Source organism: Macrobrachium nipponense, chromosome 7 (genome assembly GCF_015104395.2).
Source record: "Macrobrachium nipponense isolate FS-2020 chromosome 7, ASM1510439v2, whole genome shotgun sequence".
NCBI classification, from domain to species: Eukaryota; Metazoa; Arthropoda; class Malacostraca; order Decapoda; family Palaemonidae; genus Macrobrachium; species Macrobrachium nipponense.
Window position 1 is genome coordinate 104,440,564 of NC_061109.1, and position 26,966 is coordinate 104,467,529.

Consider the following 26,966-nt stretch of genomic DNA (forward strand, 5'->3'; position numbering starts at 1 on the left):
GACGTGAATGAAAGAGAAGAATGCCAAGAAAGATTCTACATAACAGCTGAAATTCTCATCAGAATTTCATGCTACTTCAGATGGTATGCAAATTAGTCAGACTAACGCATCTGGACAGTAGTTCTGCGACGCCCTAAGTTTACGCATTCCTTGTTCTCTTCCAATGTAGATACCCTTCCAAAAAGTCATTTGTTTCATACAGCTTTGGAAGATAACGAGAATAACGGCAACCAAAACTCGGCACTTATTTGTTAATTATGTATTTCTTAATTCTCCAGCAGCTTCCACATACCAGCTTTAAATATTTGCTTATTATATTAGATCTTATTAAGTGGAAAAGTTAAATCATGCAACGCAATTATCGAAACTTTAGTTTTTTTTCAATGTGTTTCCTTTAATATCATCGAGAGCTAAAGAAGAAAAATCAAAATCACATGACATTTTGTACGATAAAGGTTCAATTCTTTCTCGCATGAACTCCAACAGAAAATTTGAAGTAATAATCGCTGTAAGTATGAAGAATATGTGAAATAAATCGGTGGGTGTCTTAGGGCTTTGGTGTTGTCTTTGTTAGCATGAAAACGGCAGTGTCCGTTGGCAGTAAACACTTGGAGTTAGTTGAAGATGTTATGACACCTGTCACTTGTATGGAGAAGTTGGGGCATCCGACAGAAATGCACACATGTTGTGACATCCTCCTCTCGTCTGTGAATGGTATGTAGTCTTTTTCTGATAAATTGTCGCATGCCCTTATTTTAATACCTTTTTGTTTGTTATTTACCATCCATACCATAAAAATGGTCTGGGAAAACGAGATCACTTATTCCTAAATATCATCTCGTATGAGACAAGTAGATATTTATACCGGATACTTGAATTGGAATTGTCTCATCGGACTTTATATATTCAAACCCTTTTCAGCGATTAAGTTCAATATGAACAATAACTTCTCGCTGTGCATCTGGAATTCTGGTGTTTTTAAATTCTTATCTCCCAAATAAACCACCAATGGAAGTTTGAGTTAAAGTATTTGCTCACTTGTGTGAGTGTTTGTTTACAAAATAAATCGGGAATAGGTATATGGATTTGCATTAAACGAGACGAACGAATTCACTAAGTTACCCTCACCAGAGGAGTAATTTCTGATGTGTGTCAAGGGAAATTTTTTAGTTTTTCATCAACATTATAGTGAATAGTGGAATTATAACAATTAAAGATTAAATCTACGTACTGAGAACCATAGGTTTTATAAAATAATAATAATAATGAGCACTAGGCACGATCCCAAGATCCCTGAAAAGGAATCTAGAAAAACTAGAGGCTGAAGTAGCTCCGGGCCTCATGCAGAAGAGTGTGATCCTAGAAACGGCACACGTAGTAAGAAAAGTGATGGACTCCTAAGGAGGCAGGATGCAACCCGGAACCCCACACTATAAATACCACCCAGTCGAATTGGAGGACTGTGATAGAGCAAAAAAAAAAAAAAAAAAAAATAATAATAATAATAATAATTAATGTCTTGCATTCATCGGTACTTTGATGTCTTACCTGCTGAGTAGCTTTGTGGGAAGTATGCTTTCTTTATATCCTTGAAGAAATTTGATTTAATTATTTGCATTTGACGTCGTCGATTATTGCTGTTTTAGTGCCAACTTAAGTAAAAAATGACAAACAGAATCTATATACACACATATTTACAAACATATATATATATATATATATATATATATATATATATATATATATATATATATATATACTAATATTATACATACTAAATAATAATATATATATATATATATATATATATATATGTATATATTTAATGAGTGTGTGTATGTATATATTGTGTGTGTATGTGTGTGTATATAGATTCTATTGGTCACTTGTTACCAATACATATGTAATTTTAATAACCACGATGTCGTAACTTCTCGATTTCATAGCACTTTTGGATGATATGCTTATCATTAAAAACCCAGAGACCCAAATGGAACAATATGAGGACATTCTGACATTTGTAACAAGATTCGAACCCGCATCCATAGTATCAGAATGAGGTCATGTTATTCTTCTTGTGCTCAGGTCAGCAGCATGACCTCTCCGTGATACTTTGGATGCGAGTTCAAATGCTACTACGGACGTCAGAATTTCTTCATAATCCTCCATTTGGATCTCAAGTCTTTATAGTGAAAAGCATATCTTAATTAGATTTTTAATGATATATATATATATATATATATATATATATATATGCATGTATGTATGAATGTATATGTATATGTATATATATATATATATATATACGCAAAATAACACAAGAAAAAAAAAGGACACGCAATGTGTGACCGGGAAAATCATTAGGAAATAGAATGGAGTAACAGAAATAAATGAATGAGATAGGCACAGATAACTATGCAGTTTTCGTTCATGTAAAGAAAACATCCTGCTATCATGTTGATAAGTGCTAAATGCCGATTTCCTCTAATGATATGTTTGAAAATATCATAAAATCCTGTTTTATCTAAGTAATAACTGATTAGAACACGAGTAAATATGTAAAATGTGTAGATTTAAAAAGAAAAGAAAAGTAGGCAGTCTGGTCGTGATGACTTGGAAATAGCACAGGTGCTAGGACCGTGTGGCTTCGTGAAGAAATACTCGTTAATGGCAAACTTGCCTTCGGTCGTAAATTAGGTTAGGGCTTCTCTTTATTCCGGCTGTTAATATATCAAATTAAGTTCGTATTTACACTGTGTATCCGTCCTCTGAGAGATGTGTTAGTAATCAGAAAAAAAAATCAGGATTCTTCCATTCTATATGTAGAATATACTTTGCATCTTAACACCACGTATCCCTGTGCTTTCAGGCGCATCCGCAAAAAAGCACAGAAAATATATACACACGCACACACATATATGATGGTGATATATATATATATATATATATATAGATGAGATATGATATATATATATATATATAGAAAGATTATATATTATATATATATAAGATATATATATATATATAGATAGTATATATATCATATATATACTATATATATAAGTATATATTTATTATATATAACTATAATATATAAATATATAATATATATAATATATGTATATATAATAATATATTATATACTATTATATATAATATATATAATACTATTTATATATATATATATAATATATATATATATATATATATATATATATATATAATCACCATCATATATGTGTGTGCGTGCGTATATATTTTCTGTGATTGTTTGCGGATGCGCCTGAAAGCACAGGGATACGTGGTGTTAAGATGCAAAGTACATTCTACATATAGAATGGAAGAATCTTGATTATTTTTCTTATTATTAACACATCTCTCAGAGATGTGTTAATAGTAAGAAAAAAAATATATATATTATACATACACACACACACACACACACACACACATATATATATATATATATATATATATATATATAATATATATAATATATATGTATGTATGTATGTATGCATGTATGTATGTGTGTGTGTGTGTGTGGGACATGCAGATAGCGGAACCAGGCATTAGTACTAAACACGGTGAAATGCACTTGACGCGCCCGGGGCTAGTACTAAACACGGCGAAGCTGTGTAGGTGAGTGACTGTTTTGTCGTGTTCAGTATTAGCCCCTGGCGGGATTAAATGTCCCTTAGTGCATTTCACTATCTGCCTGTAACATAAATACATGTAACTTGGTGAATGAATACTAATAACCATATACGGCCCTTGCATGAAGTTTGGTTGCTTTTCAAGTAATGATAATTGCTCATGGGATTAAGAAGTTTACATCGCGTCGTAGAAATAGTTTAAAAAATTTATGTAAAACCATTTTCTCTTTACGCTGGAGAGATCAATAGAGTTGATTTCTTGAAGGTTTTGATACGTTTTAACGATCTTATATTTATCCAGTTTTACTTGAGGTTCATCCTCATGTTACAAAAAATTGCTCTATCCAATCAATCATTATTTTATATTAATTTGTCTCTTTTGAGCTCGAGAATTCTCATTAGTTTATCTCACGATAAAACTTATTTAGTATTACTTTTAGATTTGCATATATAATTACTCTTTTATTGCTACAGAGATAAGCTTCATTCTTGCTTGTTATTGCATTATTTACGAAAAGATATCTGGCGATGTCTTTTATTTTGCTATTTTTAAAGTGGTCCTTCATGCTTCATTTTTGCGGTGCTACAAAACGATTGTTTACCTTTTTGTTGCTGCATGTTTCGCCAATTAACTCTTTGAATTTCTGCACCGTACTAATATAACAGTTTGATTGAATTTCAGGTCCTATGTTTTACCTTCGTTTTCAGACAATCTATCAATAATATATCAATTTCGGACCTTCTCGGGCCCCTCTCAGTGTAGTTAGGTCCCCCCCCCCCTTTTTTTTTGGTATTTTACTTTTTCTACAAGTCTTTTAGTTGTTCGAGATCATGTCTCCTTATCATTTGCTTATTGAAAATAATTATCTCTTTTGGAGGATGGTGAAATTGGAAGCAGTTAATTAGCAGCTGGCGAAAACCTTGCTACTGTATAGATTTCCGAAATATTCATATACGTTTTTTTTTCACTGGTTCCATGCAACGTAAAATCACCATAAAAACGAAACAAGTGAAAATATATATACGTTTTTCCACTTCTCATTCAGTATAGTCAATGGGCAGCCGATCGTCACAAATGCAGGATTGCTATGACATAATTCATAAACTGCGTAATTAGATAAATATATATTTCGTCGTTGTGATTCATTAATAAGTGTAATAATGATTATTTTTTCTAGTTATTGATCTCCCAGTGAATGTTGGTGCCCTGTTGATATGCCGGTCTTTGAATCATGTCCATTACACCTCTGCCAATGGATTATGCGATGGAAATTCGTCTTTTAATTTTTACTATTTTATTTTTATTTTTGCAATTTAAACACGCGGAGGAGCTGATCCTGAAAAGGTCTTCACGTGTAGAGGCTGCCCCTCATTTGTAATTACGGAACTGGTTTTTAGGGCAACACCCAACACGAAGTTTCAGCTTGTTCGGTTTTCCTCCATTCGCAGCGTGATGAGTTACCTGTCCATGAGAACGACCTTGGCATTTTGTGGCCGAGTGAGATTCAATGATGAAATTCTCATTGTTGAAGAAAACGAGACGTTCAGAGCCGTCTGCGAGGCGCCACCACTAAAAATAAAAATAATAATAATAAAAAAAAATAAAAGAAGAGACAGAGGTATCCCAAGGCTTCATTGCGTGTTACAGAAGGATATCACGAGATTCCTTTAGGCTACGTTTTGAGACAGAAGGGAATCTTCTTTTACCACTGTCTGTCTCCTGGCCTCTCTCTCTCTCTCTCTCTCTCTCTCTCTCTCTCTCTCATCTCTCTCTCTCTCTCTCTCTCAACACATTTTCAGACCACTCATATATATATATATATCATATATATATATATATATATATATATATATACATAATATTCATTACATATACCATACATACATCATACATACATACATACATACATACACACACACACACACACACACATGTATATATATATATATATAATATATATATATCTATATATATATATATATATATATATATATATATATATCTATATATATATATATATATATATATATATATATATATATATATACACATATAAGAGCACACATACATACGCATATATGTACATGCATTTATGTATGTATATGTGTATGATATATATATATATATATATATATATAATATATATATATATAACTTTTTCTATGGAGTAGGTCTAGAGTAGAAACAATGCAATGGGCCCTGTTACGTTCATACCTAATTCGCCAGCCAATCAAGGGTAGACTCCCCGTGCATAAAGCGTCAGATAGTTAATTAGCGGTTTCAGAGATCTTCAAAGAAGTCCTACCTTTATTTTGCATACACGCTTGCAATTCCTCGATATAAAGGGCCTTCCTTCCCTTCCTTCCTTCCTTCCTTCCTTCCCAGTACCTCTTCCATTCCTTCCCCCTTCTGGGTTTTCCTTGTCTCCTTCCATATTCTGTCTACACATTTACATATTTTTCATCATTTCAGTTCTTCGTATATCCCATACACTATGCAAATTATTCATTTCAGGAGCTTCAAAATTTTTCTTTCTATTCGTTTATCTATATTCTGTCTGTATAAAGGGAAATGGGTTAAACCGTCCCTTCCTACCTTGGGTTTCATGAGCACACCAATCCTTTGTACCCACCATGGCAACATCCCTGCATTACCTTTGCTCCTAAATATCTATATGATTCAAATGCTTCGTTTCTTCTGCCATCCAGGTAACATTCATTGCTGTCTCTTCCTGGGTTCCATTTATAACCGTACCCTTACTCATACTATTCAATTTTCTCCTCGTGGAAGGAAAATTTTGTTTATTTATTATTATCCCAAGTCAGTGCTACATCATCTACAACATCTGCCCTTCCACTCTTTATTCACTATTCATTATCTTATCCTACAACTTTGTACCTGCATCTTATGTCCTTTGTCTTAGAACCCATTTTACAACATGATAGTCTTTCTCCTTTTTACCAATTTTTATGCGCAGTTAATTTCCAACATCAATACTTTTAATTGCTTTCAGCATATTATCTCCTTTACCATATATCACCCTTCCACACTGCATATCTATCAATGGTGTCTTAGGCATGTGTATGTTACCACAGGTGTTCCTTGACTTCCAGATACCCATCATATTCTTTGCCTATTCTGATATTTTTAGTAACATTAGTCCTCTACAGTTTTTACAACTTCCTTTATCGTCCTTACCCATAATTCACAGGTAATTCTTTCAACTCCGTGTCTTTTTATTTTTCACTTTTTTTTTCAGATCCACAGTTTTCACTTTCGCAATTGTCAAACTTAAACTAACCCTTTCTACTTTTATATCATTCAGTTCCTCCTCTGTTCTATCCTCCACATTCACCACATCTTCATTGATGGAGTGTAATATTTCCCTTTGCAGATTGCAGAACTGTTTTTACAGGGGAATCAGGAAGATCTGTTGACCAGCGATTTAGGGAATACAGACGTCCAATAAGAAGGGGAGATGTGCATAATGCTTTATTTATACACATATCAAGTAACCAGAGTGTTGACTGACAAAAGAGTAAATTATATATTTGAAACAAAATGATACACAGGAAAGGAAAATGGTTGCAGCTGCCTTCATCGGGGCATAACCTAATTTCAACTTAAATGATGGAAACTGCAAGTTTCACTGTTTGTTATCACATTAGGTCGTTGAATGCTTAATCATTTGGATTAAATTGTTAGCCTGGTAATCACCGAAATGGTTACTATCAATTTTTGATGTCTTCTTTTATTATTTGTAACTTTCCTTCTTTCATTTATTATACGGAAATCAACTGAAGATTTGGTCTTAAAACTGTAGTGTATTTTAATTATTTAAATATATTTCTGGACCCTGCAGAGCCCATCTACACTATTACGTACTATTCTCCCGAGGTTAATGTAGGTACGTACATGAGAGAGAAAAATCAGTCGATCAGGCTTCATTTCATTTCCTCATGTATTCCAAACAGCGATTTATAACAGTAATGCCTGTCAAGCCATATTTTTATGCTGATTATATCGTGCAATTTTTGAAAAATTAATAATTATGGTAAAGATATTTAACCGAACAATCCCATTTCTTCCTGATTTTGTAAAATTAAGTTTTGGATAATGTGTACATGCAGTATTTGGCAACCGCTTCCTTTTTCTAAAATACAGTATTTTATTTTTTTTAATTTTCCAAGTGGCTGTGTTGCTACACTAATGGACGACATTGGGTCAGTAGTCATCTTTACTGGTCCTTTGCTTATTACTTTTCTTTCCACGCAGACCATAATAGAGGCATTTCGATAGATTGCAGTTATGTTCCTCGAGAAAGGTTGTCATTTTACTCGATCAGCTTCTTGCGATCCATTGATTGACCCATCGGTTGAAATGGCTGTGTCACGCCATGGAGCCCTGTCTATAGTATATAATTGAAAACTCAATTACTTCCCATAAATGTAAATTATGACTGCGGTAAGTGGAGCCTTTGAATCGGCCCCTCTCCTCTAAATCGTGATTGACGATCAAAGAGACAGAGCCGATGATGTGTTAACGTTTGCAATTTGTCCAGAGTCGACATGACCGATCGGACAGATAACACAAAGAGAATACTTGTTGATATTCAGGGGCTCTTCCCTTCATACGTTATCGTTTTATACAGACCTCGACATAATAGTGGGGCTCAATTAGGTTTTCGCACGCTTTAGAATTTATAATAGGTTGCTAGTTTCTTCTTTATATAAGTGATTTATATTTCTATAACCGAATGTGGACCACCATTATTCTTTCGTCCTTGAAGCATTCTTTATTTTTTTAGATGTTTCAGTTATACGTTTAAGGAAACTATAGAGCAGACGCTTTCATTATTGGGTCTAGTCATGGTATGATATTGTTTAATATATATTGGTCCTTATGACATATTACTCTGTCAATAATGACGTCTCGGTTGGGTGCCCTGAATCCAAAGGTCTACCTTTAAGCAGTTTACTACATTTACGGGCCACCTTTGAGTCTGAATTTATGCTGGCATAAGGAATGACTTTCATTATTAGAAAATAGAAGGACTACAAAGGAAAATAGAACCAGAGGAAATTCAGGAAGATCATGAAGAGTACCCCAAGTACCCTTTGTACACTTAACCGATGAATAACTTGGAACTAAATGCCGAAAACATCTAAGAGCAGAAGCAGATATCGACTCCGGAGGACACTATTTTAATTAAGGAAGGAGAAATGACCTTAAGTAGGTTGTGTTGATTTTATCGTTGTTACAAATATATGAGGCCTTACGTAGAGTACCTAACTACTGTGAAACATTTGCTAACACTTTAATCAGGTGTTTCTCAAAAGTGAGATATGAGTAAAAAATAATACCAAGTATAGTCAAAACTTCGGACTTATTCCGGCCACTTGAAGGGGAGATTAGGGTGGGAAATCAGTATGAGATTTGCTATGTAATCAACAGAGTTTTCGTGTTACTGGAGCCCAGCGTTGTACCCCACTGACTACACCATTCACTAAGCCAATATGTTCTATAATTGAGACTAAGGACACCCACAATTGTTGTATCATCGGCATACTTCATGAACAGTCTTGTTTTCGATGCCAACAATCATATCACTTGGACACTAAAATTAACAGGACCAGGCACCACGTTGTGGAGCAACAGGCTCAGTGCTGCGTAGCTACCTGTAAGGAAATCTTCTAAAACGTATACGCCTGCTCTGAGATCCTGAAGTTTAGAAATAAGTGCCTTGTTGTTTACTAAAATGAAAGCAACACTGAAATCTATTTGAATTACTTTACCCTCAAAATCCTTACCAAGTTTTTCTTGAAAATGGCATGTAAAATCTAGATGAGCATTGCTGGTACTCAATTGCTTTCTAATATATATTGGCTATTAGTTAACAATCTTTTGTATTCCACATACTTGTATAGTGGCTTAAGCAAGATGTTTTTCTGCAATTTTGGAGGGCACATGAAGAATAGCAATGGCCTGCAGTTTTGTAGTCTACAGATATGCCATACCTAACTGGCATTGTATTACTATTGTGCTTATCAGCAAATTACTACTTCATCATACAAATGTATAAAAAGGGAGGAAACCATCAGGATCTTCTCCACCCCAGCCCTGAAGATTACCAAGAATGTTCTTAATATCAGTGGAGCAAAATGGAAATTTTGTAATAATAGTTTCTGGATGACGAGTATCAATGAGGGGTACATCCTCAGCTGATTGCTTAGCTCTAAAAGCTCGAGGAAGCAGTTCAGCCTTTTCCTTAGTGCCAGTAAGCAATCTACCATCATCTTTTTTTAGAGATGGGATGGAAGACAAACCTGACCCAAAGATAGAAGATCCCAATTTGTTCCACCACAGATGAGGCCAAGTAATTGCTTCAAGTTTCCTGTTAAGATATTATTGTAATTTCTTTCAGCTGTATGATAACTTCTGTTCGCAGCACGGCGAGACTCAACAAAAATAGTATAGTTTTACTGTGAAAGATTTCGTATAATCAACACATGCCTCGTCATTTGCACTAATACTGATCACCTTTCTAGGGACATACCTAACTGAAATAGCCAACAGCATTTCATTCAACTTCCTCTTGATATTGGAATCAGATAAAACATCTGAAATACTAGGTGTCTGACAAGCTTCAATAATGATGTCTTCAGCTGTAAACTCTTATAAACATAGTCAGCGGATCAGCCTGCAAATAGAGACAAGTCAAATAAAAAGGTTATGGATAATGAAATATGAGGGAGTAGAAATAAAATTCTAGAAACAATACCTGAAAGCGTGAATGAATTTGCTCCTCGCCTAAATATTGGAGCTCGGAAGGATCCATAAAATTAATGCACTAGGTGGATATATATATATAATATATATATATAACTATATATATATATATATATATATATATATATTATATATATATATATATACATATATTTCATATATATTTCATTATTATTATTCCATAACTTTTTATTTGACTTGTATCTATTTGCAGGCTGATCCACTGACTATATATATATATATATATATATATATATATATATATATATATATATATATATATATATATAATCAATTCAGGAAAGCCGAAGACACATGGATGTTTTAAAAGATTTATTCATGAAGAAACTTTTCGCACATGACTATATGCATCATCTGTCTGCAAAATGACAAAATAATAACATTAAAAATACTAAAAATACACAGGATTCTAGAAATGGCAGTTAAAAAACATTAAAAGACAAAAAAAATGTTAGCAAAGTAAAACCAACTGCTGTTACACCAACCTTCAGGTACAACAGAAGAAGATAAGAGTGACCCAAGAAAGAACAAAAAACCCCAAAGACGACTATGCCACATATTGTTGAGCAGTAGAGCAACCACTGTTTAACGATGGAACGAGTCTTTTAATATATAATGACTAAGGTAGTCAGATAATCAGCATCCCTAGAATACCCCAATATGGTTAAGTGTTGCTTCTTGACCTCAGTTTTACAGTTGGTAGCATGATTTTTTTATATTCGAATGTTCTGGTCTGCTTAATCTTTGCCCCGTTCTAAAACTAAACCCTAAGTGACTGCAATAACGCATCTGCAACAACCTTTTCGTTGATCCAATATAAGTACCAGGACATCCTGGGCATGTAAACTTATAGACCACATTGGATCTCATGAAGGGCTGCAGACGGTCCTTGAAGCCCAACAAGGAGCCAATCTTAATGGGATTATTTGATATCAATTTTAAATCAATGCGCGGTATTTCTGTTTCAGTAATTTGTTTCAGTTTTTGGGAAAATTTGAAGTTAAAAATATAAGGGATTGAAGCATACATAAGTTTTTTCGGAACATTAAAAACCGGTGTGGCAGGATTTAAATAATTATTTAAAAGTTTGCTGACGATTCTAAAAACTAGATCCTTGGGAAATTAATTTTGTTGAAAGAAAGTAGTTAAAAATTTAATCTCCAACTGGACGAGTATCTAAGAGCCCTATACACTTAAGTATAGATGGTATTCAATTTAAAACTGGTTTGACAAGCACTGTAGAAATTATTTGTAAGACCTGTATAAGTTTTCTTTCTGTAAACGGCAGTAGTAAAAACAGAATTAACTCTCGTGGTTAAAACATCTAAAAACGGTAAACAATTATCTTTCTCCAATTCCATAGTAAAATTAATGTTACGGTGTTGCTGATTAAGGAAAACTAAAATCTGAGTGGCCTGCCACTGATACTTAAAAAAGAACAAAGGTATCGTCTACATACCTTCTGTAAAACGATGGTTTAAAAGACGACGGACAACAATTTAAAATTTTTTTCTAAAAAAGACATAAAAAAAAACTTGCAAATAAAGGTCCTAATGGAGAACCCATAGCAACACCATCTACCTGAGAGTACAATTTTTGATTAAAAATAAACATAGAATCTTGTACAGCAAGTTCTAGAAGTTGTTTAAATAGAGACCTGGTAAAACCATGAAATGTAAATTTGCCATCTGGAAAAACCTTGTTTAAAATAATCTCTATAGTCTCGTTCAAGCGAACATTCGTAAATAAAGACTCAACATCAGTGCTTGACATATACAGGTCACCATCATGACTCATGTTATATGATTTGGTTTTGAAATTCATAACCATTCTTTAAAATGAAATGACTAGAAGTATACTCGGTAGGGAGAGAAACCAGATATTTCAAAATCGAAAAAGAAGGGCTATTATACCGCTGCCATAATAGCTCTTATTAGAATTCCATCTTTATGAATTTTTGGTAGCCCATACAAAATACTGAAAGAAGAGCCGGTTACATACAACATTTGGTAGGTTTTATCGTCAATAATATTGTCAGTTTTTAATCTCCTTAAGAATCTGTTAATACGTTCGTCTCGTTTATCAATGTCTAAAAAGTTAGGTTCACCGTGAGCTACAAACTTAGAAGTGTCTGACAGTATGTTTTCAATCTTATTCACATAATCATTCTTATTCAATAATACAACTCCGTTGCCCTTGTCTGGCTTGCATATCACTAGGTCCTCACGTTTCCTAAGTGAAAGCAAAAGTTCCAAATCATCTTTCCTAAAAAACGGGGTCCACGTAACCTTTAATTGTGCATAAGTCTTATGTATAAGAGTAGCCAGTTTTTGCTGTAAATTACCTAAGTTTTTTTTACATATCCAGATAAACAAGTCTTTGAAACAGCACCTCCAAAGGGAAATAAAATCTGGCATAACCAGGTCTACAGGAGGGTAAACAAAAATCAAGCCCGAAAGACAAAAGGAATTCTTCCTTTTGAACAGTACATAATTGGAAAAATTAAATATACATTGGTTTCTTTGGTCAAACATCGGAATTACAATACTAAAATTCTGCAACTTTCTTTGATGGCGGACAAATACATGAGAAATAAATTTATTTACATAATTATTAAATTTCTGAAAAATAAACCGATCAGCAAAGGGCAAGTCATCAAACAAAAGTCTCCTCAATTGGGTAACGGTCTCGTTAAATTTCTTAATAGCCGTCTGTTTCGTAGTAATCTCCTTACGAAGTAGATCTTTCAGGGCTTCTCTGTAGAATTCAGTAGCGAAAGGGATGTCTTGTATAGTTTGAATCGAATGAATTTCGGATATACGCCATTTGGCTCGCAATATTGCAGAAAATCTAGGTCACATTGTGATTTCTCGAGTTTCAGGGACGACTTTTCAAGCTTCCTAGCAGTAGCAAGCTTGAAAAGACGTCCCTGACCTGACTATGCCAGATATTATTTTTCTTTGGAGGTGCTGTTTCAAAGACTTGTTAATTTGGATATGCAAAAAAACTTAAGTTATTTGATCCCTTATATTTCTATCTCCAAATTTTCCCATAAACTGAAATAAATTACTGAAACAGAAATACCGTGCATTAACTTAAAATTGATATCAAATAATCCCAGTAAAATTGGCTCCTTGTTTGGCTTCAAGGACCTTCTGCAGCGCTTCATGAGATCCAATGTGGTCTATAAGTTTACATGCCCAGGATGTCCTGGTACTTATATTGGATCAACGAAAAGGTTGTTGCAGATGCGTTATTGCAGTCACTTAGGTTTTAGTTATAGAACGGGGCAAAGATTGAGGAAACCAGAACATTCGAATATAAAAAAATCATGCTATCAACTGTAAAACTGAGGTCAAGAAGCAACACTTTACCATGTTGGGGTATTCTAAGGATGCTGATTATCTGTCTACCTTAGAGTCATTATATATTAAAAGACTCGTTCCATCGTTAAACAGTGGTTGCTCTACTGCTCAACAATATGTGGCATATTCGTCTTTGGGTTTTTTTGTTCTTTCTTGGGTCACTCTTATCTTCTTCTGTTGTACCTGAAGGTTGGTGTAACAGCAGTTGGTTTTACTTTGCTTACATTTTTTTTTTTGTCTTTTAATGTTTTTTAACTGTCATTTCTAGAATCCTGTGTATTTTTAGTATTTTTAATGTTATTATTTTGTCATTGTGCAGAATGATGATGCACATAGTCATGTGAGAAACGTTTCTTCATGAATAAATCTTATTTTCAAACATCCATGTGTCTTCGGCTTTCCTGAATTGATGTTTGAGGATCATACTGCAGTAGTATATATATATATATAGTATATATATATATATATATATATATATATATAGAATATAGTTATATATATATTATATATATATATATATATATATATATCTATTTTCTTTTCATTGAAAGGAAGATATTAATCTCGCCTAACACTATTTCCCCCTGTCATATATTGATATTTATTTTGAATATGTATCTAATACAATTTTTAGATGCCTTTGTTTACATGAATACACCAAAGAAGCTCATGCACGTAACCCCCATGCATAGATTATATATATATATATATATATATATATATATATATATATATATATATATATATATATATATATATGTGAGTGTGTGTGTGTGTATATATAATGTGTATATACATATAAACGTACACACATGCATTAGATACCGCGAGCTTTTTTCCTTTCATCATCCATGTCTGTAATTAAGGGTAATGGTTTGGAAAGGCAGTATAGGTAACTAAGAAGTCATCTGGTGAGGCAATCCTGTAATTCTAATCTTTTGCCAATGTCTGTCGATCCAAAAAAAAGTCTTCTTTAGTGCTCCTTTCTTTTGTTCCCCTCTTTGTCTTTTGTAAGTAATCCCTTTTAATTCTTCTCCCCTCATTCCAAGGTTTCTCAATCCCCATTTTTTCATCGCTTTCTCCATTTTCACGTTTTCCCTCCCTCTTTAATCTCGTATAATCCCAGTTCTCCTTTCTTGCCAATTCTTGTTATTCCTTGGAGCCCCTATTCAATTGAATTTATTTCTCTGTCCTTTCTCTAACTTTCTCTCTCTATTTCCCTGTTTGCCATAACCATGAAATTTCTCTTAGAGTTGCTCTCCACCTCTGCACATTCTCTCTCTCTCTCTCTCTCTCTCTCTCTCTCTCTCTCTCTCTCTCTCTCTCTCTCTCTCTCAACCCTTTCTCTGAATGCTTCTTTTTATTTATTCCTTTTTTTGCATCCGTGCCTTATTCCCTTACATTCCTCTCTGCGTTCCCCTTTTCATATCCATCCTTTAGTCAAATATTGCGGAAGGGTTCCTTTGATAGGTAGGGTTGTTAACACTATTTATTTGTGTGCGTTTATTCATTTTTCTTTATGTGTTTATTCATTTGTTCTTATTTGATGCATTTTGTTGGGTTTTTTGCTTTGTAAAGTTTTACGTGAACACTTGAAATTTTACCTTTAAGGAATTCCATTGATGTCTTTCCCCTCGGCAAAGAGGGCGGTTCAGTCATACGTCTGCAAAGATTGACTTGATACTGTTGAAGCGAAAACGCGGCTGTCTTCACATATTGATGAAAACCAGAGTTTCATTTATTATTTCTTGAATAAATGCACTTCGGCTTTGTATTCCATAAAACCATTGTGTAATTGTTTTTCCGAATTAATATTTTATTGTTGAATTGGAATAGCAAAATCACGTTTCATTTATAAACCTCAAGTATTAGGCAAGAGTTTTGCCTGCGGATTTGACCTTTCACATTTTCGTGTCATTTATTTAGGAAGTTTGTTAAATTAGTGCTGCCATTCTAGAGTTTATGATTCTTTGGCTTTCAGTCTTGTTTACCCTCTTCACTTCTCCCGCTACAATATGACTGTCTTTTGTCTGAAGAATGTTATGTAATTTCTAATCTTGTATTAGAGTTCGGCTCTTTCAAGCCATTTATTGTATCTGATTCATTTATCGCTCCCAACGATCTTTTTATGTGTATGTGTGTTTTTTTGGCTTCCTCCCTTTGCTGTCACCCCCCCCCCCCCCTCTACTCTGCCTCTCTGAGGGTGTGTGATTATGCTTGTCGTTCTCCTTTTGGTACATGTGACTTTTTTGCGGTAGGTACTGGGTGTTTTCACTCTCCTGTGTCCACGATTTTCCTTCTTTTCGCATGTCCCCCAGAGCTATTCTCAAATTTACGAATGAATTTTCCTTCTAACAGAGGTTTGCATCATTGTACGCGCGTGGCAAATATTTTATGGGATTCTCTTAATCCCATGTGAATATTTATCTGGGATATTGTTTGAAAGACCCCTTTCATTTGTCATGAACTAAAAAAAGCAAGTAATTGTAATGTCGTGATTTTTCATATCTTAGGTTTTAGGCATTTTTCTTTGACATTTTAGACAAGGTCTTCTTTCCCTTGGAAGAATATGTTTTTCCTATTTTCTTTGTTGCTTATGTAGTATATTACTGTACTTTGATGTGGTTATATGACGTGCATTTTCTCCAGAGGTTCTGCCAAAAATATCATGTATGTCTAAAGGCAAAATTGGATATTTCAAAAGGTGCGATTACAACCGGGACTTCAATTTCTTCCTATCCAAGGCCCTCTAAGACGTCTCTCTTCCTTCTCCCGCCCTCTGGCGTTGTTATCACCTCATTCGCTCCAACAGATTCACTTGTTTAAAAGATGTAAATGATCCTAAGATAAGCATGATTAATTCAGCGAAAGGGATTATCTCTTCGCGTTGCCGACCTTCCCATCCCATTCTCCGGCGTCATTTATGTCTCATTACACTGTAATGGAACTCGTTATCAGAAACCGATCATATTGTATCATCGTCTTGGCAAATCGAATCGGAATCGAGCCCCGTAACCTTTGTGGAGGAATCCTCCCCGATGGCGGCGGAGGAAGGGAAGTGGAGGGGGAGGGGGAGAAGTGCTCTTTTCTGGATGTTCCCTGCTCGTCTGTTTATTGCTTGTGGGTTTGGGGTTCTTTCGTTTCTTAATGTGTTTCTTCATCCCGGATACGAGTCACTTTTGTATATTACACAAGTTCCTTTTGATATACCGACTTCATTCTTTTATTTCTGCAATAAAACTAGTGTTTAGTGCATGATAAAAATTCCTTTGGTGTTATAGGATAAAAAAAATTCTTTTGGTCTTATAGATTCTTTTTTTTAAATGCACACTTACAAATATTCATATAAATTTTTTACCATTCATGTTAAAGTTAGTCAGCATATTACCTCACTCTGACGTATATTGGTAACCAACTTTTTCTTCATTGACTTTGAAACATGCAAATAAAGATTCACAGAAATAAGGTTACCGATATACGTCAGAGTGAGGTAGTTTGCTGACTATAACATGAATGGTCAAAAACGTATGTGAATACGATCTTATGATAATTTTCTACGTTATTTAAAACTTATTTTAAGCTTTCGAACTGCAATAAAATGTAAATTTCAAATTTATTTTTAATAATATATGGTGATGATCATTGTATTTTAGCTAAAAATTAGTCAGGTTTCCACTCAAAAGTATGAGGACCAAATCCTTAAAGAATCGTTGTAAACCTCTGAGGCATTTTTACGATTTAATTATTTTACTGAGGAAAATGTCATGTATTTTGTCTAAAAGCCCTATTATATAAATCAGCCAAATATGTAATTTGTGTCAGAAGGGTCTGAAAAATTTGTTTCTGCTAACTAACAAACAGCGATTTCTCGTATGAGACATTTCTGGATGTTCCAGAGTTTCGTTCAACACCAGAGGTACTGACTTTGCATGATTTTCAAAGGCTAATTTTTTTTTTTCAACTTAACCAAATGAGATGCTTTCAGGCATCATGATGTCTTTGATATGATATAAGAAAAATTCCTGCGATAAATAGTTTACTTTAGAATATAATGTTTTCAAAGTAGGGAAACAGCGTCTACAGTTCAGTGGCAGGACAATCAGTACCTAATCGTTGCAACTGACCGACACTTCGGGCGAAGCTTGCTAGCTGTCAAAAAGATCGCCCGAGAGCAACTTAATAAAACTATTTATAATATTTTTCTTTTCATTATTTTTATCGATCAGAACAACTTAATAACTTACTCGACTTCTTTGTAAAACGATAACTTGTGCTTTTAAACCTATAAGCAATGACAAATGTAACTTGATCAACTGGTTCACTTCAAATTGACAGTCAAGCACTTCTAACTTTAATAGTAATCATTTCTTCCATTTTATATTTTTTAAACACGTCAGTAATATTCGTACGAAGGTGATAAAAATATGAAACAACTTGGTTCTTTGAATTTAATTGTCACTTTCAGCTAAGGTGTTTTCCTTGCCCAAATTAAAATAGTTTCAAGCAAGCACACAGCTAGTTGACCCAAGTGCGATGGGCAGACTGAACTGTTCACGGCGGCAATAAGCCAAGTTATCGTTTCCAATCTCTAGGTTCGAATTTTTTATATTTTGTCTTATTTATCATTTTTTTTCATCTATCAGGGAAAACAGACCTCGTGGGATTTGGAAACGAAATGATGCCCAGTCAATTGTATAACGGAAAGAATCTAATGGTAAATGATATCGGCAGATACCATCACTGATCACACGAGGGAATGAAACAATAAATAACGAAAATTATAGTTTTGTGACTTCCTGTGCTAAAGTTGCTTCCTCTGTGCTTTCTTGCCATGCGTAGTGTCCTGTGCACATGTGAAATGGGCAATGACTTCTCATCCAATATAGATGGCCCAATTTCAGGTAAGAAAAAGAGAGAGAGAGAGAGAGAGAGAGAGAGAGAGGGAGCCAGAGATAGGGAGATGGAGATGGTCCTGGTATAGGCTTCTGGCTATGTCAGTCAGTAATGGAAACCAAACCTCAAGAAAAGATAAAATGAGTCGACGTAATGTAGTGACCGTTCACAAAATATTTTCAATGGATAAATTTGCTGGATCATGTCACAATGGTACATGTAGACCAGACTTTCTTGTGGAATGACCATTTTAATGTATTCCATATTATAGAGAAAAACTCTTGGCGCTTTATCATTAGGCATTTTTGTTCATGTATATGTTATAAATTTGTTCACTAGAATATAATGAATAGACCAGAAAAGCATAAACGAACACATTGCATTCCTTAAGAAGGGAGGATATTTTCTATTTATCTAGTTTCTTATTTTGATAATAAAACCTTATTCACACTTTTCTCTTAAAAGAAGACATGGAATAAGTTAGACAACGTTGACTGAACATTGACATTTCTCACGAACTGACAAGTTGTCCGGTGTATTCTTAGATTCTGAGCAGGAATACTAAATTAAGCTTTCGCTGAAACGTAACATATCTAGGCGAAGGTAAATCATGATGAGTTAATTTATCGAGTAGAAATCCCGAAGGAAGTGAACAGAATAAACTTGTGTAAAATGGATTTGACATCCAAACGGAGGTCATAATTTGCGCCAACGCCTCCTCCCCGTGCGCATAGCGCAGCTGATAGGTGATCTAATCAGCCTCGAAGTTATGAGAGTCATCTTACTGTGCGTCTGTGTCTGTGTGTGGAATTGTAATTACCTTCTTATCCCTTCAGCGCTGTAGAAACGAGTCATTAAGGCAGAGATGCCTTGTACGATATGCCGATTTTGAGTACGATTCTCCCTCCTCTGCTTTTTACTTGCCTGTTTTTCTGTATACTAATTTTTTATTTGTTTTTTGTTAGGAAATCGAAATGACTCACTTTTCAAAGTAATGTTTTTCTTGGAATAAAAGATTCGTTTAGATTTAACGTAAACACAATGTACTTTTGTGGTTTTACGTTATTCTTGATATTAGACAAACATCGTCTTTTAAACTTCTAAGCGAGGATTTCTTCCCTCTGGGAAAATTGTTCCTCCAACATGCTTTGTTTGTTTCTCATGTTTATTGGAACGTAAAGCACTTCTCTGGCTTTCTCATAGAAAACAAGCATTAAAGAGGTGACCTTGTGAAATGCTTTATTGTTATCTTTACTTGATAACTTTCTTGACTGCTTTATGACACTACAGCTTTTGTTGCTTTCATAAATACTTGAATGTGAGATATTTCTCATCCATTTTGCAAGGTAGCAGTTGTTTTGATTTCATTCAGCATTACGATATCAGTGTTCTACATAAGTCTCGAACCTATAACCATTAAACTGATAAAGGCATAAATGTTAATGCAACTACTTTTGTAATTGTTGGTTCTATTGCTTGTGCTGATGGCAATGCATGCAACGCTGCACGAGTTGCTACGCTCTGAGATATTTACATCCAAATAATGTTCTTATGAACCAGGATTGTTCAGTGAGTTAACTATAGCTTGTTCACTTAAGGTAGATTCTTAGCTGAGCCCTATGCCTACGAGACATTTGTTTGGCGCCCGCTGATTGGCTGGGAGCTGCCTACCTCCCGGCACCAGCCAATCAGCGGCCGCCAAACAAACACCGTGTATGCATAGGGTTCATCCAAGAATCTACCTTAAGTGAACTAGCTATACCTGGATTCGGGTCAGTTCACATTTGCATAAATTAACTGTTTTTCTTCATTCTTCAGATCTTTGGGGCTTTCTCACTGCCGTCTCTCTTCCATGATAGAAATCATAGACTTCTTGTAGGGGAGAAATACGTTCATACATTTGATTGCAAGATTGTTTTGTTATGAGAGCCTAACTGTTGCCAGTTATGTTTCAACAAAGATTCTTAATTGTCCCCACATCATTAAAAAAATCACATTTGATGTAATAGAATAACTTGATTTGTCCATACTTGTCTCAGAATGTATAGTAAATCTAGTAAAGCTGAGAAAAATGAAAAACATTATTTCCAAGTTAAGATCAAGATCTATTTTGAATATATAGATATGAAAAATCGAAGAGTGACTCCACAACTTTAAAACTTCCTCAGTTCATAAGTTACTGACATACACACATACAGTCTAGATCTAGAACTTACGAGTGCATTGAAAAAACTACACGATGGATTTTGTTTAACAGAAAGTGTCTGCCATACTGACAATCCTTCATTAAGTTTACGGTGTCTTAGTATCTTGTTCACTGCATTTGACAACATGCAAGTTCATTCATCATGAACTGGGATCAGATCCGGTTTGCAGCCGTGATAGTAGATGAAAAAAATTATAAAATAGTAATTTTACACAGGGAAGCTAACTCTTACGTATTGGCAATATACATAGTGCATGATGCAGCTGTTGTTTTATATATTGTTCAGGGCTTATCTGATACAGCTCTTATGTAATAAATCTAGCATCGATAGTTTTTGTATATAATTTAGTTTTTTTTGGAAGCCACTGTCTGTTGGAGAAACATATATATGCTTATTTACATATACATTGTTGCTTCATAGGCTGTACAAGCAAACAGGGCATAAAATACAGAAGGATGAGTACACAATGCATATTTGCAATCATATCAGATATAATCAAGACCACCGGTGGTCTTGATATAATACAAAGCAAAAACATGAAATCTCATTGTTAAACAATAACTTTGTAGTTAATACAGAATTTGAAAACTATAGATTCTTATACCTGACCCATATAAAATTTTACACGAAAGCATTATGAGACTTTGAATATTTTATTGCCTACTCATTAAAGTTACATATTGTACATATTGTAACACATTGGATATGGCGCAGAATTACGTCTGCTGTCGTCACGCATTCTCTAGACGTGGATTATACGTTTGTTTAGGTTGTCATGCTGGAACTCTCTCTCTCTCTCTCTCTCTCTCTCTCTCTCTCTCTCTCTCTCTCTCTCTCTCTCTCTCTCTCCACTTTACGATTCTGTTTCTGTAGCAGGATACAAGGATCCGTGTTCTGCAGACTAATCTTTTATAACTGGGGGATATCAAAATTGGGTTAAATCAGGTTTTCTTTCTTTTCCAGGTTGATCTGCGCTGTGAGACATCAGCACTTCTACAAGGTAAGACATGTAAGGATAGACAGCAGGAATGTTGCAGGGAATTAGTTTCCGAGGTTGCGTTTTGCCACATTGCCTTTGTTCACCAGATCTATCTGAAGATAGATAGAGCCTAGTATGTGGGTGCATTCTCCTCCTGGTATCCCTTTTATGGTGTTATAATTGTTACAACAACAAAACATGAGAGACATTCTCGAAGCCTGGTGTCTGTTCAAGGTTTTAAGGTTATAAGAATATATGTTTTTCCTTAAGATTTACCTACTGAATAAAATCTTTGAAATGATGATCGATATTGTTTTTGTGGACGATTTTGATGGAAATCTTATTTTCGTAAGCTTAAAATTATGTGGGTTTTTCTATGGAATCGTAGTTTCAGGTGTTGATTGTTTGTCTTTATGGGGTTTCATCTAGTTACAAGTTTTCGCATTCGTAGTAATTTTTTTCGTGTTTCTTTTGTATTTATTTTCCGTCCTTAGTCATTCATTATATGATTACTGTGGTCCACTTCCTGAAGTGTAATGAACATTTATACCAAATACACTTTTATCTAAAAAAAAAAAAAATGGGAAACTACTCAGATCATAACGAACCTCGTATTTACCAAAGGAATGGCAACCTGTGAAAATATATCAATATATCGTTATAAATAGTGTGGTATATTAGTGATCCTGTGGTAGGGGGTGTAAGAGTACTACCACCGTATAGGTCCTGCGTATCGTAAAAGGCGTCTGTCTAAAAGGACAGCTGCTGCCTTGCAGTCGTACTCTTTAGTAAAAGGGTAGGCTCACCACCAATAACTGTAGAAACTACTGCTTTGCAGTCGTACTCTTTAGTAAAAGGGTTAGGCTCCCAACCCACCAATTAAACTGTAAAGAAAACTTACTGTGGCTTGCAGTTCGTACTTCTTTTTATGTAAAAAAAGGTAGGCTTCACCACCATAAACCGTAAGAAACTACTGCTTTTTGTCCCAGTCTTGCTTTCCTTAGTAAAAGGGTAGGGTCCAACCACCCAAATTTAACTGTTTAGGAACTTACTGCTTTTAGCAGTTTCGTACTCTTTTAGTTTAAAAGGGGTAGGCTCAAAACCAATCTCCACCAAATAACTGTAAAAGAAAACTACTGCTTTTGCAGTACGTTAACTGCGTTTTAGAAAAAAGGGTTAGGCCTCACCCACCCAATAAACTGTAGGAAAACTACGTGCTTTGCCAGTCGTTACTTTCTTTTAGTTAAAAAGGGTAGGCTGCCAACCCCACCAATAATAACTTGTAGAAACTACTGCTTTGCAGTCGTACTCTTTAGTAAAAGGGTAGGCCCACTGCCAATAACTGTGGTTGATAATAGCAGGGGCAAGCGGTGGTAAAAACCCCTTTGCCAAACTATAAACCATGCCTGACGATGCCTTTGATAGAAGGCAGTGGAGGAGGCGCATCAAGCAACCGACCCTTTAATGTAGGATAACGGTGGGAACGAAGAAGAAGAAGAGCATAGTGTGATAATATATTAACGACAGAAGCATATTTTGGGGCTTAATTACAAGGGCCTTACATTTCCATTCTTTCTGGTGTCCTTGGGCCTCTTCTTGCTTCACCAAAGTTAGATGTAGTGGTTGACTCTCATTTTGGTATCTTGATCACCAACAAATCTTTGGAAGTTGTCAAATAACAAGTCTCGGATAGAGAAGGAAGCCCCTGAAACATGCCAGATGCATTGGCGAGGTTCCATTATCTATTATCTTATTGCAAAGTTCTCTGATAAATTTGTGGTTGGCCTCACGACGTAAAAATAAAACATGAACGAGAATCTTGTGGCTTTCGATGTCAGGGCCGCTATTTTAATGGTTGGATATATGACGAATGCAGGAGGCGATTGCTGCCTTCGCTGCAGGAGGGTTTTGCTGTCTTCGTTTACCGAGTGTTGACTTACCACACCGACTGGAGAGATACCATGAGCTGGAGTGTGTTCAGGTTTCAACAAACAACGGCTTTGATGACGACACCGTAATGATGGAAGTAAAAAGAGGAATATGATGAATTCATGGAAAAGTTGCAAGCTTGAATTGCAAAGGGAATGGGAAGGTTTATTATTAGTATACCATGAGCAGCTCCTTCATTACGACTAGAGACAAGAGAAAAAAAAGGGATTGAGAGGCATTTTAATGAGAGGTCTGAAAGGATGCCATAATCATACAGTAAACCTTACAATTTATTTTCAATCTGTCTAAGACAAAATCCATCGGAATTATGGAAAAAGACGTACTCTCCTCAGAAGCCGGTGATAGCGCCGCCCTGGACTATCAGTTCTGATCTTAGGATGCAATATTCAATACTTTCATTCAGGATCAATACAAGAGACCATAACTGCAAGAACTAGTAGGTAACACCGACATGATAAGTGAAGCTTCCAACTTCTCATGGCAGAAAGAAGACCAGGATTAAACGTCCAAGGAAATGGCTCTCATTTTTCTTTCGATGTGCGTTTCATAGTTTGTATTAACGTCACTCTTTCCAGTTAAGCTGGGGATATAAAGAAGGTCTGAAATCAAAAGCCAAGTCAAATGAAGTTGGACGTAATCTACAGGTCACTATAACAGACATATAAGAAAACGATAGGTTTCGTCGAACCAAATTATATCAGTGACTTGTGAATGTACCTACAGTGGGTAACGTTTTGTTAGAATTTTCCCACAATCAGAGAAGCTATTTTACAAAAATGTTGTAAGATAAGTCGTGCCAGTTCTGCTATGAGCTTCATGATTATTATACATGTTTATATTATATATATATATATATATATATATATATATATATATATATATATATATGTGTGTGTGTGTGTGTGTGTGTGTGTGTGTGTGTGTGTGTGTGTGCGCGCGCGCGTCTGTTGTTTGTCTGATTTTCCTTTTGTTAGCAGAATTTCACAAAAACTTATAAATGGATTTGAACGCGAATTTTTACAAGTGAGTGTTTTTTGTAGATGAAATCTAGATTTGGATCAAGGGATTTTTTGAAAGATTTTACAGTTTTGAGGAGAAGGAACGTTTCACTATACTCAGCGTTAGTGAAGGTTTGGGTTATGAGAACACTCTTGTTGGTATTGTTGTTGATGATGCAGTTAGAATTGTTGTATTATTCCCTATCAATAACATAATATTGTAAGCGAGTTTAAGCTCTATTGCTGTATCTTACGAGATTAATATAGTCTTAATATAGTCCATTATGGGTCTTTGAGTGTATGATACGTATCTCCTTGTCTTGAGAACTGTTAACCCCTTTTCATATGGTAATTACGAGATTCTGATGTCTGTGACCCTTTGGATGTGGTAATACTCATCTATTTATGTCCGTTCTTTTATCTGTTCCATCAGCCATTAGTTATCATAACTGGAGTGCCTTTCAAATTCTTCATGGCAACAGGCTTTTCAGCCGTCAATTCAGGCGGGTATCCGTTTTGCCGTTACATTTTTTTTTGCATCGGGAGCTGTCGTCATCATCGTCTTGAGGGAATACCTTGCGTTCTTTGCCTGACTCAAAGGATTAGTTTGCATGTCTACTTTTCCTTTTTTGTTTTATATGTAAGGCCTTTCGTGATTTTTCCATCAAACTTTCACTCATTATTTACCGTTGTTTTCTCGATTCAGTTAGATGAATTGCAGTTATTCAATAATTTACATAAGTAATGTAAATTGCTGAAGTTCTGGTATTTGGTTATTATTTTTCGCCTAAAATGTGTACGCAAATTACAAATTATATTGTTGTTCTTAACGCTGTTCAAAAGCATGTTATATTTTATCCTTATATTCGAATTTTTATTGAAATAACTAGAGCCGTTTTTTCTTGGCGTAGAACTCGGGTAAAATCCCAGTTACCTTTAAACGAATTTACCATACTAGTAAGTAAGAAGTGCTTCTTATTTGCAGATGACCGTCTTAATTTATATTGAAAGCACCCTTGCTAAGGTGTCGAATGTTGGTTCATAGAAGCCTCAAACAAATCTCGCCAAACATAAGTCACTGAGAAGCATATTTCCGGGCTGGTCGACTCCAATTTTTCTTTCATTGTAGAATATTCTGATCGTACATCTCGGTGAACTGTCAGAGATTATATTTAGGAATTACCGGAAAGATATATTAACCCCTGAATCCCTGCCTGGTACGACAGTTGAAAGCTAGGGCGATAAAGACTTAATTTAATACTTGAGACTTGTGTGGAATAAGATTCATTAATCTTTAAGGAAAGTGTGTAGCTGACATTGAACTGCAAATGTGTATCTCAAGTTTTGTTTGTTTGTTTAAGATGTCTCCGTGTTTGGTATTTTGCGTATTGTTTGTTGACGATTTATTTTGCCATTAAGTTTTTATATGTACATTGACGTTTTAAATTAGGTTGAGTTTAGTGTCGTTGTATGTGTTTTTAGGAGTTGAGGACTGAGGTTTATTATATCTTACCACAAATATTATGATAAGGGATCCTTAAATTCAAGTTTTGTTGATGGAGTAATATTTCTTCCTACCAGTTACCCTGTTATACTAAAATGTCTAAGCCAGTAATTATGGCTGCAGGGCTCTTGAGGTGCCATAGAAACTCGTTTCCTCAGACTTTGGCTTATGCCATAGGACTTGAATGCTTTCGTGAGGGTGCAGGGTAACGCCTTTTATAAGCATTATTAATCTTTCCGTTATATACCATTATTTTATATGCTGCATGTTCTCATCTGGATATATATATATATATATATATATATATATATATATATATATATATATATATATATATATATGTGTGTGTGTGTGTGTATGTGTGTGTGTGTTTGTATGTATGTATGTATGTATGTATGTAACTGTTCCACATTTTTCACACGTGCAAGCTTGTAAGGTTAGTTCCGTAAGTCTATACTGTGTGTTCAATGATATGTCAGTGTTGTAGCCAAACTGAGTATATGATTAGTTGTTGTTATTTTTGTTATTACTACTCTTTTGTTGATGTTGCTGACCCGATTGCTTGTTATTGTTTTATCATTATTATTGTTGTTGTTTTAGAAA

At 34.8% G+C, this 26,966-nt stretch overlaps 1 long non-coding RNA gene across 1 annotated transcript in view; it reads left to right on the top strand.

Annotated features, from left to right (window-relative positions):
• LOC135217423 (uncharacterized) overlaps positions 1-26,966 on the top strand; it is a 625,282-nt gene that overhangs the window by 159,543 nt on the left and 438,773 nt on the right. The window contains exon 2 of the long non-coding RNA XR_010315129.1: positions 21,896-21,932. This is a non-coding gene — a long non-coding RNA (uncharacterized LOC135217423). The remainder of the gene's footprint in view (positions 1-21,895; positions 21,933-26,966) is intronic.